The 17,426-nt window shown below is 46.7% G+C and overlaps 1 protein-coding gene across 3 annotated transcripts in view; it reads left to right on the top strand.

Annotated features, from left to right (window-relative positions):
* The first annotated feature begins 1,628 nt into the window (after positions 1-1,628).
* The window catches only part of CACNA1S (calcium voltage-gated channel subunit alpha1 S), a 1,015,758-nt gene continuing 999,960 nt past the window's right edge, over positions 1,629-17,426 (top strand). For all 3 annotated transcript variants that reach the window (XM_044287793.1, XM_044287791.1, XM_044287794.1), the window contains exon 1: positions 1,629-1,779. The gene's annotated coding sequence lies outside the window, so the exon portion shown is untranslated. The remainder of the gene's footprint in view (positions 1,780-17,426) is intronic.

Genomic DNA, 17,426 nt, shown 5'->3' on the forward strand with positions numbered 1-17,426 from the left:
TCTCAACTTTCTCTTCCCAATATCCCACAGATTCTCTATGGGGTTCAGGTCAGGAGAGTTGGCAGGCCAATTGAGCACAGTAAGACCATGGTCAGTAAACCATTTACCAGTGGTTTTGGCACTGTGAGCAGGTGCCAGGTCGTGCTGAAAAATGAAATCTTCATCTCTATAAAGCTTTTCAGCAGAAGGAAGCATGAAGTGCTCCAAAATCTCCTGATGGCTAGCTGCATTGACCCTGCCCTTGATAAAACACAGTGGACCAACACCAGCAGCTGACATGGCACCCCAGACTATCACTGACTGTGGGTACTTGACACTGGACTTCAGGCATTTTGGCATTTCCCTCTCCCCAGTCTTCCTCCAGACTCTGGCACCTTGATTTCCGAATGACATGCAACATTTACTTTCATCCGAAAAAAGTACTTTGGACCACTGAGCAACAGTCCAGTGCTGCTTCTCTGTAGCCCAGGTCAGGCGCTTCTGCCACTGTTTCTGGTTCAAAAGTGGCTTGACCTGGGGAATGCGGCACCTGTAGCCCATTTCCTGCACACGCCTGTACACGGTGGCTCTGGATGTTTCTACTCCAGACTCAGTCCACTGCTTCCGCAGGTCCCCCAAGGTCTGGAATCGGTCCTTCTCCACAATCTTCCTCAGGGTCCGGTCACCTCTTCTCGTTGTGCAGCATTTTCTGCCACACTTTTTCCTTCCCACAGACTTCCCACTGAGGTGCCTTGATACAGCACTCTGGGAACAGCCTATTCGTTCAGAAATTTCTTTATGTGTCTTACCCTCTTGCTTGAGGGTGTCAATGATGGCCTTCTGGACAGCAGTCAGGTCGGCAGTCTTACCCATGATTGCGGTTTTGAGTAATGAACCAGGCTGGGAGTTTTTAAAAGACTCAGGAATCTTTTGCAGGTGTTTAGAGTTAATTAGTTAATTCAGATGATTAGGTTAATAGCTCGTTTAGAGAACCTTTTCATGATATGCTATTTTTTTTAGATAGGAATTTAGGGTTTTCATGAGCTGTATGCCAAAATCATCAATATTAAAACAATAAAAGGCTTGAACTACTTCAGTTGGTGTGTAATGAATCTAAAATATATGAAAGTCTAATGTTTATCAGTACATTACAGAAAATAATGAACTTAATCACAATATGCAATTTTTTTTAGAAGGACCTGTATAACACACAGCTATCTAATCTCTCTCTCCACATACATCACACAGCTATCTAATCTCTCTCTCTCCATATACATAACACAACTAATCTATCTCTATACATATAGCATACAGCAATCTAATCTCTCTCCATATACATCACACAGCTATCGAATCTATCTCTATACATATATCATGCAGCAATCTAATCTCTCTCCATATTCATCACATAGAAATCTAATCTCTCTCCATATACATCACACAGTTATCTAATCTCTCTCTATACATATATCATACAGCAATCTAATCTCTCTTACTCCATATGTCTCCATAGACCTCTGAGTGACACTAAGCGCCTGTAGAAAGCTTGGCCATGGCTTCTCTCCTCCCCCATGCAGCCCGAATTTGAGCTGTGCAGCTGTCGGGGGACGTTTTCGGGTCTAAATTTAATCACGGCTTGTGGGCAGGGTCGTCACTCCACAGTCAGGCGGGGATCACTCCACCTCACTGCTAATTCTCCCATTTTTCAAAGTTTTCCTAAATCTTCTGATTCCCGGGGACGGACGGTGTATCACTTGCTGAGAGGAAGCGGGCGGCAAGGGACGCTTTCTAGAAGATAAGGTAACCGTGTGCCGTGTGTATTGTAACATTATTCCGACAAATGCTACTTGACTACTTAGGATCCTGATTAGGAAAAGTTATTCAACATTAGGTATATGATCCTCATTTCTTACATCCCCCATGCCACTCCTGCCAGGTCCATATTCCTTACATCCCCATGTCACTCCTGCCAGGTCCTTATTTCTTACATTCCCCATACCACTCCTGCCAGTTGCCCTCCTCAAGCCTTAGTTCCCCTATACCACTCCTGCTAGTATCCCTCCTCATGTCTTACATCCTCCATGCCACCCCTGCTTTTTTGCCCTCCTCATGTCTTACAACCTCCATTCTCCCCCTGCCATGTTGCTGTGCTTTACATCCCCCATGCCACTCCTGCTACTTGTGGTCCTCATGTTTTATATTGTCCATGCTACCCCTGCCAGTTGCCCTCCTCATGTCTTACCCCTGCCAGGTCCTCATTCCTTACAACCTCCATTCTACTCCTGCCATGTCCTTATGTCTTACATCTTCCATGCCTCTCCTGCTTGTTGCCCTCCACATGTCTTACATCCTCGATGCTCACCCTGCCATGTTCTCATGTCTTACATACCCCATGCCACTCCTGCCAGTTGCCCTCCTCATGTCTTAGATCCTCCATGCCACTCCTGCTACTTGTGGTCCTCATATCTTAAATCCTCCATGCCACTCTTGCCAGTTTCCCTCCTCATGTCTTACATCCTCTATGCTACCCCCACCAGATGCCCTTCTTATGTTTTATAACCTCGATACTACCTCTGCCAGGTCCTCATTCCTTACAGCCTCCATTCTACCCCTGCCATGTTCTTATGTCTTACATCCCCCATGCCACTCCTGCTTCTTGCCCTCCTTATGTCTTACATCCTCCATACTACTCCTGCTACTTGTGGCCCTCATGTCTTACATCCTCCATGCCACTCCTGCCAGTTGCCCTCCTCATGTATTTCATCCCTAATGCCACTCGAACCAGTTGCCGTCCCCATGACTACATGTGAGGGACTAATTCTGCCGGTGATCACTGGACTTCTTCAACATTGCATTATGAAGAAGTAAGGAAAACAGATGGTAGAGCACCATTGAACTCACTACCAAACCTGGTTGATTGAGGTCTCATGCACAGTCCAACAGTATCCATTTTGTGGAATGCAAACTGCAAATTATGGATACCTTCCGTGTGCAACCGGCATTTTTCTCAGTCCCATTAATAGAAATTGCTATTTTTGTCCAATATTCTGTCATTTACAGGATTGACATACAAATATGGACGGCACAGGGATGGGATGATGTCCGTGTGCTGTCCATTTTTATTTTTTGCAGACCTGTAGAAAAGAGTGGGTCCACTTTTGCGGATCAGACTCAAAATATAGTTGTGTGCATGAGGCCTTAGGCTGTGCCACATCTTAGGAGAACAGGATAGGGTCCTGCAAATAACTCTTAACTCCTTAGGGACCAAGCCTATTTGGACCTTAAAGGGAATCTGTCACCAGTCACCTGCCTATCAAAATTATTGCATAAACCAGTAGAGATAGCCTTGCCGTTTGCCTGATAATCGTTTCACGGTGAACTTTGCTCATTCGCGATTTGCCGAACATTCGGACATACGGCGATATTCGCACACACGCCATTTTTTTTGCATAACATTGACCCATGACACATCAGGTGGGACAAGACAGCCAATTAAGACATTTCAGCACATTAACAAACCCCCTACCCTATAAATAAACCCTATCTGGTAGCCATTTTACATTATGTTTTTTACAAGTGTAGGGAGAGGTTGCCATCTGGAGCAGGGACAGACTGTTAGGGACAGCAAACGCTAGCTAATAGGGCCAAAAAAGTCCTTTTAAGCACTGGAATAGGTGTGCTATCGATAGGTGTGACATTCCGAGGGGTGTGCTATACTTATAATATACTTTCTAACATATTATAGTGCATTTGTATTGTGCAGCAGTTGTGTGTGCTTCTGCTGCGATACCGCAGCTAGATAGAGGGACAAACGCTATTGGAATCACTAATTGCAACTGTTGTGATATACCTCCCCCCCCCCCAAAAAAAAAAATGATTGAGGGGTGTGATATACCTATAATATACCTTCTAACATAGAAAGTATATTATAGTGTATTTGTATTGTGCAGCAGTTGTGTACGGTTCTGCTGCGATACTGCAGCTAGATAGAGGGACAAACGCTATTGGAATAACTAATTGCAACTGGTGTGATATAGCTGTTGTCCCCCCCCCCCCAAAAAAAAAATTGATTGAGGGGTGTGATATACCTATAATATAACTTCTATCATAGAAAGTATATTACAGTGCATTTGTATTGTGCAGAAGTTGTGTGTGGTTCTGCTGAGATACTGCAGCTAGATAGAGGGACTAATGCTATTTGAAGTAACTAATTGCAACTTGTGTGATATACCAAAAAAAAACTGATTAAGGGGTGTGATATACCTGCTTCTACAAAATATTGATTAAGGTGTTTGGTATACCTGATTACACAAAATACTGATTGAGGGGTGTGATACACCGTCTTCCACCAAATATTTATTGAGGCCTGCGATACACCAGCTTCCACCAAATATTGATTAAGGGATTTGATATTTCGGCTTCCAGCAAATACTTATTAAGGGGTTTTATATACCTGTTTTCTCAAAATACTGATAGAGGAGATTGATATACCGACTTCCACCAAATATTGATTGAGGCCTGGGATACACCGGCTTCCACAAAATATTGATTAAAGGGAACCTGTCACCGGGATTTTGTGTATAGAGCTAATGACATGGGTTACTAGATGGCTGCTAGCACATCCGCAATATCCAGTCCCCATAGCTCTGTGTGCTTTTATTGTGTCCAAAAACGATTTGATACATATGCAAATTAACCTGAGATAAGTCCTGTCCCTGACTCATCTCAGGGACAGGACTCATCTCAGGTTAATTTGCATATGTCTCAGGGACAGGACTCATCTCAGGTTAATTTGCATATGTATCAAATCGTTTTTTTGACACAATAAAAGCACACAGAGCTATGGGGACTGGATTTTGCAGATATGCTAGCGGTCATCTAGCAACCCATGTCCTCAGCTCTATACACAAAATCCTGGTGACAGGTTGCCTTTAAGGGGTTTGATATACCAGCTTACAGCAAATACTCGTTAAGGGGTTCTATATACCTGTTTCCACAAAATACTGATAGAGGGGTTTATATACTGCCTTCCACTAAATATTGATTGAGGCCTGCAATATACCTTCTTCCACAAATACTGCTCCTCTATAGGGACTTTGTCACAGGGTCATTTTTAAAATGACAGGCAGAGGAAGAGGCAGTTCATTCAGCAGGGGTGGTAGGGGTCGGGCAGGTACACCAGGCGGGAGCCTAAGTAAGAAGTTGGAGAGGGTGAGTGCGATTATGTCAAAGGACGCACCAAAGTTGGTTGAGTGGCTCACTCAGCCTTCCGCTTCTGCACCCTCCTCATCCACTGTATCTGCACCCTTCTCACTCTCTGCTATGTGCACCCCCAAAGACACCACCACCACCATAGCCCCTCCACTCAAATCAGAGGAATTATTTTCCCATCCATTCCAAGACCTTACCAATGCGCAGCTATTCTTGGCATCTGGTGAGGAAGAGGATGTAACAACGGCCGCCACCCAGCGGTCTGACAGTTCCCAGATCAGCACAAGGAGGGTGGTCTCCACTGTTGCTTTCTACTCCGAGATATCTAATGTCAGTGGTGGTGAAGGTGACGATGATGACGTGCTGATGGACATCACATGGGTTCCCACAAGAGAGGAAGAGGAAGGGAGTTCAGAGGGAGAGACGGAGCAGCAGATAGTGAGGAGAAGCAGGCAGAACTCAGTGTATAGGAGGCAAAAAGCAGACTGCAAATGTATCTGGAGCGAGCCATCCACCATGCACGGTCACATCTGGCGCTCCCAGGATGCCGGCACATGGCTCCGGAGTGTGGGCTTTTTTAAAAGTGTTAGCTGCTGACAATAGTGTTGCCATCTGCAGCCTGTGCAGTCAACACATAAGTCGCAGTAAGCCCAACACGCACCTAGGGGTGACCGCCTTAAGAAGGCACCTCCCATCACCATGCCCAGTGGGAGCAACACCATCAGAACCCACAAAGCCACACTCCCAGCACTCCACATCCTGCCTCTTCTCCTTCTCCTCTCTCCTCCCATTTGTCCTCCACTCCACCTTCCACCGTGTCATCATCGCGTTCATCTGGCAAAAGGCAGGCTTCTGTGGCCCAAATGTTGCCTGATAACCGTCTTGCCCAACGGCTGACCACTGCTCCCATATAAACTGGTGGATTCGGAGCCCTTTAGAAAATTTGTGGCCATTGTCACACCTCAATGGAAAGTCTCCGGAAGGAAATATTTCTCCCAGAAGGGCATCCCAGAGCTATATGGCTATGTTCAGTGGCAAGTGAATGTATCTCTGGCACACAGTGTTGGTGCCAAGATACATCTGACCACAAACACGTGGTCTAGCAAAAAAAGGGGAAGGAAAGGTACATAACTTTTACTGCCTTCTGGGTGAACCTTCTGACGGCTGTCAAGCATGCAACCCGTGGCACCCTTGTGGATTTTGTGTTACCGCCACTGATTGCATTCAGGCCTGCCTCTTCTTCGCCTCCTCCTACTCCATCCTCCCGCTCCTCCTCGGCTGACTCCTCCTTTTCCACTGCTACTGCATCTTCTACTGCAGCCCCCAAGCTCCCTAGAATCTATTCGACGTACAAGGTGAGACGTTGCCATGCTGTGCTGCAGCTGTTGTGCCTTGAAGATAACAGCCACACCAGTCCTGCACTGCTTTCAGCTCTGCGGTCACAGGCTGATCAGTGGCTAACCTTGCTAAATTTCACAGTTGGTAAAGTGGTGTGCCAATCTGCTGAGCGCGCTGAAACAGGGCAAAATGACACACATGCCGAGCATGGCACATGTCCTGAACTTAGTCGTGCAGTGATTCGTTGCCAAATGCCCCTTAGTCTAGGACATCTTGTGGCAAGCCATGAAAATCTCTGCCCATTTTAGAAGATCTTACACGGCCAAGGCTCGCCTTGCTGACATGCCCGTCAGGCATCTGATATGTGACAGCCCGACGCACTGGAACTCCACCTTGCATATGCTTCATAGGCTGCTCCAGCAGCAACAGGCCGTTAACGACTAAATGTACAAACTTTGCAGCAGGATAGGTTCTGGGGAGCTTGGTTTCTTTTCACCACACCAGTGGCTGCTCATGTGCGACACATGCAGACTTCTGCGGCCATTTGGTGAGATCACCAAACTGGTCAGTCGTAGCTAGGGCGCAATCAGTGACATTCTGCCTTACGCCTTCTTTCTGGAGCGTGCATTGCATCGTGTCATTGATCAAGCTGTCGAGGAGCAGGAGCTGGAAGATGAGGAAGTCACAATGCTGAATGAATTCCTGGGGGGGCTACTCCATCTGAGACAAGTCAGCAGGAGTCAGAGGAGGATGGTGCCTAGGGGGAGGAGTAGGAGCCATAAGAGCAGGCTTTAAACTTTTCTGGGATCCCTTATGTTGTCCGTGGATGGGGGGAGGCCTGAGGATGACATTCTCCTGGGTGATGAGCAGGAGCCAGGGCGCTCCACCGCTTCCAATTTAGTGAAAATGGGGGCCTTCATGCTCCAGTGTTTGAAGAGGGACCCCATATAAAAAGCATAAAGGGTAAGGACCAGTACTTGGTGGCAATGTACTTAGACCCTCGGTACAAACACAAAATGGCGGACATGTTACCAGCATCACAGAGGGCTGTCAGAATGCAGCATTTCCAGGCCTTGCTTGGAGAGATGCTTCATTCTGTTGCGGGCGCTGGCAGAGGAATTTCCACCCACAGAGAAACAGTTGCGGGTGCCAATCCTACGGCGCATGCAAGAATAGGGCAGTTTGAAGATGTGTTGGTCACTTTGGATATTAGCTCATTCTTGCAACCAACCCGGATCCAGCCTCAGGGAACGCCTAGACCGACAGGTGTCTGACTACATCGGGTTAACGGCCGCTGTGGACGCTCTGAGAAGCAAGGAACCTCTGGACTACTGGGTATGCAGGCATCACCTGTGGCCAGAGCTGGCACAATTTGCCATGGATCTCTTGACTTGCCCTTCGTCGAGTGTCCTGTCCAAAAGGACGTTCAGCGCAGCAGGGGATATGGTGACCGATAAGCGCACTCACCTAGCTCATGAGTGCTTTCTAAAAATGAATGAGGCATGGATCTCAGAGGAATTCAACACCTGTGACAACCATGTTTAATTGAATTAGCTCATTCGAGCCCACACATATCCGCCACCACACAGAACAAAGAATGATCCCTGTCTTATGTAAATACAGCGGCATAAAAGGCTTTTTCTGTCCCATGAATGCCTAATGTTTGGGGCCTAAAATTGGTATCCAATGACCATCTAATATACCTCCAGCCACATTATCACTTGATCTTTTCTGTATGGTTAATGCCTAATTGTTGGTGCCTCGGAGGAATTCAACACCTATGACGACCATGTGTTATTGAATTTCACCTGTCATCTGGGGTTTTTTCAAGAGAGGGGATTACGTTAACCATGTTTTTAATCCAATTTAATATTTTTTTATTTTTTTTATTTTGAACATATGTATTTGACATGTATTTGTACTGGCCCACAGTAAAATTCTTATCCAACGACCGTCTAATATACCTCCAGCCACAAAAATTCTTATCCAATGACCGTCTAATATACCTCCAGCCACATAATCACTTGATCTTTTCTGTCCGGTGAATGCCTAATGTTTGGGGCCTGTACTCCAGTGGGCTACAGTAAAATTGTTATTCAGTGACCGCATAATATACCTCGAGCCACATAATCACAATTTCATTTATGTCAGGTGAATGCCTAATTTTTAGGGCCCGTACTCCCGTGGCATAAAATATATATTTTTTTTTTTACGAACATCTTCAATACTTACAGGCAGAGTAATTCTAGGCGACAGCAAGGACTTAGCCACCGAGAGGTGGGATCGCCCCTTTCGGGGTGGGTGCTCCGCCTATAGGCAGGGGTACATTAAGGGATGTATTAGGGATTTTGTCCCCCCCCCCCTCATCTATTCCTGGCCCAGACTTAACCTCTCGTTCACTGTCTGGCCAGATTCACAGTCATCTAACTGTAAGTTGCCGTTATTTTTTATATATCGGACTGTACTATCCTGGATATGTCCAAAGTAAGTCATTGTCTATTTATTTGACTTAGCCTAATATTATATCTAGATGGGGTAATATTTTAACCAATGATAGTAAAAGTTATGTTTTAGATGAAAAGTCATTTCTCTCTGTGATATAAGCTAGGAGTTGTAGTTTAACAACAGCTAGAGTCCCAATGATAATGTTCTGGTTCTGGTTCTGATCCAATAGTCCGACTAGGTTGATGTACTGCTCCGAATGGTATCAAATAGTAGGCATACGTACGCTGAGAGAAATCACGCACAGACTGTCACAGAGAAGTCAATGCTAGATGTTCCGTTTATTATTTGCGTTACATGGGTTTTTATAGCAGAAAAGGGGAACTTTATGACTCAGCTAATTGATCTCATTGTCACATTACTAAAGTCCAATGGTCACATATCACACCATACTTAGCAGAAGTCAGCAATATCATAAAGTGTTTAGTAAGCAATTAGTAGGGAGTTGGCAGTTACTTCAGGGCCGTTTTGTCAAGCAAACTGTTAGTTATAGTACAAGCAAGTATACATTTAATATATATGATTCCACAACAGTCCCCCCTTGTAGACTTGATTGTAGACTTTCCCTAAACCTAGTGAATCCACAGTCAATACCATTCGTATCCTCTTCACCGACAGTGGCGACAACCTATCCCTTGTGGATAAGCTCCCGGTTAAGCGGACTTCTGGTAATACCCTGGGATTCATTTGTCCCTAATTCTCATGTCTTGGGTCTTCAGTCTTGGGTGGAGGAGCTTCATCAGCTGGAGATGGAGAAGGCGGGGGTGTCGGGAATGAAGGGATCACATCCACATCTATTGCTGTACTAGGCATTTGCTCATAGAGGAGCAGTATGGGTTCTTCAGCAGTCTTCTTCCTCTTGGTGATGCGGTTAATGCAAGAAACAACAACTTTGATCAGTATGTAGCTTATCAATAATATTAGGGCTATCTGCAATATCCCCTGAATTATTCCCATCAGCCATCCACTAATTCCCTTGAACCCATTACTGGGATTAAGGAATGAGAAAGTGTCAGACCACCATGTTGATTTATCTGCTCTATGAGCCTCTAGCCATTTATCACGTATCTCACTCATCTTTTCCAAACCTGCTTTCACTTGTAGATTACCTTGTGGATCGATATAATGGCAGCTGCGGTACCTACTATCTGACACATACCTCCATCCTGTGCAGTCAAATAGTCTAATACTAAAGCGTGTTGATTAGTGACTATGATAAGCTGATTCTGGACAATATTAGATGTGTTCATCAGTTTCATAATCTCCCAAATCTGATCATCTAAGTAGTCAGTAGCCATTACTAGTTTGTCACACGTTTGCATAATCATAGGATAGATAAACAGAGTACTAAAGAATTTGTTGGCACCACTCATTTCCACAAAATGGGGTTTTCCATTTGGTCTAGGAGTGTTATCTGCAGCTCTTTTATATAAGGTGTGTTTGGGGATAGTATTGACATTTAAGTTTCCATGGGGCAGTGTAAAAGTGGCTGGCGTGAGCCTAGCAATTGTACATAAACCATTGAAATCCGGAGGGAGCCATTTATATGCCCTGTGTCCACATACCAGGTATATGTTTTCTGGGACGGAGACCACTGTACTATTGAACAAACGAGTGATTAAGTGGGCTAATACGACACCTTCTGCTAGTTCTTGACCCTCTTTTTGACCCTCTGTGGTGTTACTAGTTATTCCTGTTACCAGGTCACTTATTCTGCGGCGAGCGCAGGCTAGATCACCACTTGCTCCAGCATATATACCAATGCACTGTACTGGACTGTCCGGGTTGGAATCATTACAGCCTGATTTGTTATGGGAACTAAAAACCATACCTTGGGTCTGCACCTGTAGACAGTGACAGTGGGTCCAATTTGGAAAGCAGGATACATTGCTCCACATGTAGTCATTCCAAGGCATATTGCTATACTCAGCTGAGGGTCCAGTTCTGTTTATCATTAGCCATGGGGATCCTTCCCATGCTACCACTATTAGGGAAGCTTTCCTGTTGCCATCTTTAGATCTAGGGGTGCACCGAAATGAAAATTCTGGTCCGAAACCGAAACCGAAAATTCAGGATACCCCTTGACCGAAACCGAAACCGAAACCGAAACTGCCGTTTTGCCCAAATACTTTTAAAAGACCCCCCACCCCATAACAGTGCCATCCACAGACCCCCCCACCTCATAACAGTGCCATCCACAGACCCCCCCACCTCATAACAGTGCCATCCACAGACCCCCACCCACCCCATAACAGTGCCATCCACAGACCCCCCCACCTCATAACAGTGCCATCCACAGACCCCCACCCACCCCATAACAGTGCCATCCACAGACCCCCACCCACCCCATAACAGTGCCATCCACAGACCCCCACCCACCCCATAACAGTGCCATCCACAGACCCCCACCCACCCCATAACAGTGCCATCCACAGACCCCCACCCCATAACAGTGCCATCCACAGACCCCCCCCACCTCATAACAGTGCCATCCACAGACCCCCACCCACCCCATAACAGTGCCATCCACAGACCCCCCCCCCCCAATTGTACAATTAATAGAAAATAGCGGGGATGGACTGGGAGGAGGAGCTGGGGGCCGGTGCGTTCACTGTGCTCCGGCCCCCAGCTCCAGTAGTTATAAAATGTTGTACAATTAATTCTATTCACGAGGCCCCCCTCTGCAGTATTACATTCAATACAGCCACTTCCTACTCACAGGGCTGTGCTGGCCGGCCGGGCAGAGGAGCGGCAGCGTCACGACTGACGTCATGTGCCCGGCCTACTTTCTGAATGAAGGAGGCGGCGCAGGCATGTGACGTCAGTCGTGATGCTGCCGCTCGTCTGCCCGGCCGGCCAGCACAGCCCTGTGAGTAGGAAGTGGCTGTATTGAATGTAATACTGCAGAGGGGGGCCTCGTGAATAGAATGCTTATTAATTGTACAACATTTTATAACTACTGGAGCTGGGGGCCGGAGCACAGTGAACGCACCGGCCCCCAGCTCCTCCCCGCTATTTCCGGCCGATATGTAAAAATATCGGCACAAACAGATTAGGTGCATTTTCGGCCGATATTTTCGGCCGCCGAAATTTCGGTGCACCCCTAGAATTTACCTATTTTATACTAGAAAGGAAGATAGCTGATCCTGCCAAAACTTTTAACTCTTGGAGGGTTAGGGGCACAGCTAAATAAGGCATAGCTCTAGCATTTACTGGGCCATGTGTACATATCCAACAATCTTTTAGTGAGGAGGTGGTGTCAGAGTCACCTTCCTTCAGGCTCTCATACAACACCTGATGATGTTTGACAAACTTATTGTCCCACCCGTCATCCATTCCTGGGGGAGGTGTGTATGCACTGGTGAGTGTCAATAGTGCTATCAGACAAAAGAAAATAATTTTATTAGCTCTGGATCTGGCGGGTTCCTTATCCATTTGCAGTGAGAGGTTTGGATCCAGGTGGACCTCCCTTCGAGCTTTACAGAAGTCGGAGTGGTCAGTAGTACTTGGAAAGGCCCCTCGAAGCGTGGTTCTAGGGTACTTCTGGCGTGTTTCTTGACCACTACCCACTCTCCTGGTTTCAGAGTGTGGCTGCCTTCTAGGGAGTCAGGATCTGGAATGGAAGAAGAGACTTGTACATGGATGTTAGACAACTGTTTGCTCAAAGCTATCACATACTTTGCAATAGATTCATAATGCATTTGCAATTGTTGAGGGAAGTACAGCCCCATCCGAGGTCCTGACCCAAACAATATCTCATGTGGAGTCAGCTTGTGGGGAGGTTTGGGAGTGTGCCTGACTGCAAAGAGTGCTATTGGTAAACACTGAACCCAGTTGAGCCCTGTCTCCCTAGTCATTTTCAGCATTTTTGACTTTAATACCCCGTTCAGTCTCTCAACCTTGCCGCTACTTTGGGGTCTGTAAGGGGTGTGGAATGCCAGGTGTGACCCTACCATCTTCCAGACCTCTTGGGTTAGGTTAGCAGTGAATGCTGGGCCCTGATCACTCTCAATGACCTCCGGTACCCCGTACCTACAGACAGTTTCCTGTATCAATTTCTTAGCAGTAGTTGTTGCTGTCTGATTCCTGACGGGGTAGGCTTCTGGCCACCCAGAGAACATGTCTACTACTACTAACATGTATTGAAACCCTTGGCACATTGGCATCTGTATATGATCGATCTGGATCCTCAGGAAGGGGTATAAGGCTTTTGGGAGACATCTTTTGGGTGTGGGCTCAGTCCTACCTGGATTGCATTGGGTACAGATTAGACATGACTGGACACATTTCACTAGAACAGGAGTGATTCCTAGGGCTACCCATATTTTATTGATGACCTCTTTCATTATTGTCTTGGATTGATGAGTGGGTCCATGGGCCACAGAGGCAATTATAGGATAGAGCGCTCTAGGCAAGCACACTTTCTTCCCTTGTGTCCAAAGTCCGGATTCTTCTTCCAGGGCTGACTCCTTTAGCCAGGTTTCCTTTTCTGAGCGAGTGGCTTGCTTCTGCATTTGTTTCAGTAGATCCCATGATACTTCTTTTTGTTTGAGATCCTCTTGTGCCAGCATGATTTTATCTGGCTGTGCTCTTTCCTCTTCCATTGCTGCCTGTTTGGCTTCTTGGTCCGCCAAAGCATTTCCTTTGGCTTCTGGTGTGTCAGCATGGGTATGCGCCTTTACTTTGATTACTGCCACTTTGGTGGGCAGGAGTACTGCAGCCATTAAAACCTCTACTGCTAAAGCTTGTTTAATTGGAGTTCCTGTGGCTGTAATGTAATCTCTGGCCTTCCATATTATTCCAAAATCATGAACTACTCCAAAGGCATATCTGGAGTCTGTGTAGATGTTGGCAGTGGTCTTTTGCTATGAGGCAGGCATCAGTAAGAGCTATGAGTTCAGCTTCTTGTGCTGACTGGTCTGGGCGCAATTGCCTTGCACACAGCACTTCATACTCACTAGTGACTGCCATGCCTGTATGGAATTTCCCTTTATCATCAGCATACCTTGAACCATCTACAAAGAGTGTCCAGTGTGGGTTTTGCAAAGGAGTATCTTGTATTGATGGTGGTGTTCCCACTTCAGCTTCCATCATTGTAATGCAATCATGATCTGGTTCCTTATTAGGTGAGTCAATAGCTGTCCATAATTCCTCTTCCTGGAGATCCTCTTTTGCTTGTAAATCAATAAAATCCACAGAATCTCTTTCTGCAGTATACTCCCCCCTTGGGAGAGGAAGGAGTGCAGCCGGGTTGAGGATGTTGCATCTCTGGATGGTGACATTATCTGGCAGAAGCAGACTACACTGGAGCCTGAGGTGGCATTGTGCAGTGAGGTGTTTAGGTTGTGTCTGTTGAAGGATAGCCGAGATGTCATGGGGAGCCATGATGGTGAGGGGGTGTCCTAGGATAATGTCAGCGGTGGCATTCAGAAGGGAACTAGCAGCATGAACGGCCCTGACACAGGAAGGGGTGGCTCTGGCTACTGGGTCTAGACGTTTTGAAAAGTAGCCTAGAGGTCTATTACCACCCCCATGGCTCTGGGTGAGAACTCCTGTAGCATGACCCTGACGTTCCATGACATAAAGGCGAAAGGGAAGTTTATAGTTAGGGATGCCGAGAGCTGGGGCAGTGACAATGGCTTTTTTGAGAGATTTGATTGCTTCTATGGCTTCTGCAGTCATTTGAAAAGGAACAGTAGCAACACGGGGTATGCAGTCAAACAGTGGCTGCATCAGAATGGATGCATCAGGGATCCATGGCCTACAGTACGAAATTAGTCCCAGAAAGGTTTGCAGTTGGTGAGAGGTATCTGGCAGTGGGATGTCTGAGACTGCTTTCTTTCTGGCATCCGTAAGATGCTTACTGCCTTGTGAGACGCAGTGACCTAGGAAAACAACTTTTGGAAGACACAACTGTAATTTGGAACGTGAGACTTTGCACCCAGCATCTGCCAGGAAGTGAAGAAGTGAGGTAGATGAGTCCAGGCAGACGGGGTGTGAGTCAGCACAAAGGAGTAAATCATCCACATGTTCTACCTCTGGGTGATCTGCTTGCCATGGTTGTAAGATGGATGCCATTGCTTTGCTAAAGCAGGAAGGACTATTCTGAGCTCCTTGAGGCAAAACCGTCCAGGTGTATTATTTTCCATCATGTGTAAAAGCAAAGAGAAATTGGGAGTCATCATGCAATGGGACAGAAAAAAAGGCATTTGCCAGATCAATGACTGTGAAGATAGTGGCCGTAGGAGGAATGCTAGCAAGCAAGGTGTGGGGATTTGGAACAATGGGGGTTTCGAAGACCGTAGCCTCATTGATTGCTCTGAGGTCTTGAACCATGCGATACACAGGAGGCTGTCCTTTTTCCCTTTTCTTTTTGACCGGATATAGGGGAATGTTACACGGTGAGGTGGTAATTTTGATAGCCCCATTTGCAAGAAGAGCCTGTATCTGGAGGGTGACAGCATCTCTCTGGGAAATGGAGAGAGGGTATTGTGCTTTGTATGGTAGCAAGTTGGGATTCTTCAAGGTTACAGTGACTGGTGGGACCTTGAGATGCCCAATGTCCTGGGGACCTTTGGTCCAGAGGGTATCAGGGATGAGGTGCAAAATGCTTTGCAACGTATCCCCTTTTTGTTCGGGTGATTCAGAGAGCTGGGCTGTCAATGCCATCAGGAGGCAGACTTCTTCAGGACACAGTGCTGTACCTAGGACAACTGTACCATTTTCTTTGAATTGGATATTGGCCCGGATTTTCTGAAGAAAATCTGAGCCTAATAAGTTAAAAGGGCATGTCTGGCTTACAACAAATTGTGACATTACTCCAGTGGATAGATGCAACTGTGGAGATTGGCCTTGGGACTTAGTGGAGGGAGTAATCAAGAGAGGCTTTGTAACAGGGTTGTGTTGGGGGACCCCTTCTAAACCAGAGCAGGGTAAATGTATATCTGTGAGCCAGGAAGGGAGTATGGCGGTCTCACATAACACACTGCGGGCTGCACCAGTGTCTACAAGGAATAAGAGTTCCTTCCCTGCCACATCGAGGATGATTCGAGGGGCAGGGCCAGCATGAGGGGCAGAGACTGCCATACACGGGGTGTCCCCTCCCAGCAACATTGGTTTGCCAATGTCCTATTAGGACTGAGCTGGCCATGAAGGAGGAGTTCCTCTTTGGCTCTGATCTGCTGGCCACAGATGTCTGGAGCGGCAGTTTCTCTTTATGTGCCCTGGCCTGCCGCACCCATAACAGACACGGGGCGGGGGTCTTTCCTCTCTTTCTTCCCCCGTCATGACTGCCATAACTGCTGTGCGGGTTTTCTTGGTACTGCTCTCCAGCCCTTTCGCAACTTGTTCTAAGACTTCTAAGGTTGATGATTTCCATTCTGGGCGGCTTTGTTCAGGTCTGGCCTAAGGCCATCTACAAATTACCACACCAGAAGTCTCAGGTGCGCAGGTTCATTTGGACTGAATCCCATATCTTTATAGCTTTGTTTAACCCTCTGAACAAACTTTTCTACTAACTCTGCTTTATCCTGTACCATTTCTTGTAGGGTGGTGGATTGCTCTGCTAATCTGTCTTTTGCCCATTTGTACAATTGTTGAATGAATTTGCCGCCGGATTCTGGAACTCGAGTGTCAAAGTTCGCTCCAGGAAGCTCTGGTTGGTGTACATGATCCATTATAAGTGAAGAGAATTCACCAGTCTTATTTTGTACAATACTTGGCAAGTCTGACCAAGTGCACCCGTATGTTTGATATACTTGAGACAATTTCCTGTAAAAGGGCATAGGGTGAGTATCTGGGTCAGTCATGAGGTTCACTATGGTGAACAACTGCTGGGGGGTGAAGGACACATAGGTGGCCCGACTGGGCGGGTGTTTAAAAATACCTCCTTTAGGACTTCAAGATTTCTTGTCCTAAGTTATGGATTTCTCTTTGCAACTGTATAATTTGGTTTTGAAAAGCGTCATTCGCTGCTCTTGCATTCTGGCTACCTGGGGAAATATCTGAGAAGTGCCCAAGATGCGGCGGACTCCTATACGGGGTTTGCGCTGCGCCAGGCGCATAGTCCACTGTCTGCAGTGACTCTTCCCCTGTGCCCTCTTTAGGTTCCTCTCCAGCCTCCTCTTCCTGATCTGTGCCACTTATTCCTGTCATTGTATGAGCAGGTATTATGTGTTGACTGGGTGGCATGTAGGTGCCGTCAGGATTCATAAGGGGGAATATAGTAGTGACTTGAGGCATGACAGAAGGAGCAGGTTTTGGGGAGATTAAAAGTCCGGCCTTGGGCGTTGGCTGAGGACAAGATGGCGCTGTTGCCGGGACTGGTGAGACGTGCTGGGGGGCTAAAAGAGTGTGGTATGTGGGTGTGGAGCACCACAGGCTAGGCACGTATCACG

Source organism: Bufo gargarizans, chromosome 3 (genome assembly GCF_014858855.1).
Source record: "Bufo gargarizans isolate SCDJY-AF-19 chromosome 3, ASM1485885v1, whole genome shotgun sequence".
Classification (NCBI taxonomy): Eukaryota; Metazoa; Chordata; class Amphibia; order Anura; family Bufonidae; genus Bufo; species Bufo gargarizans.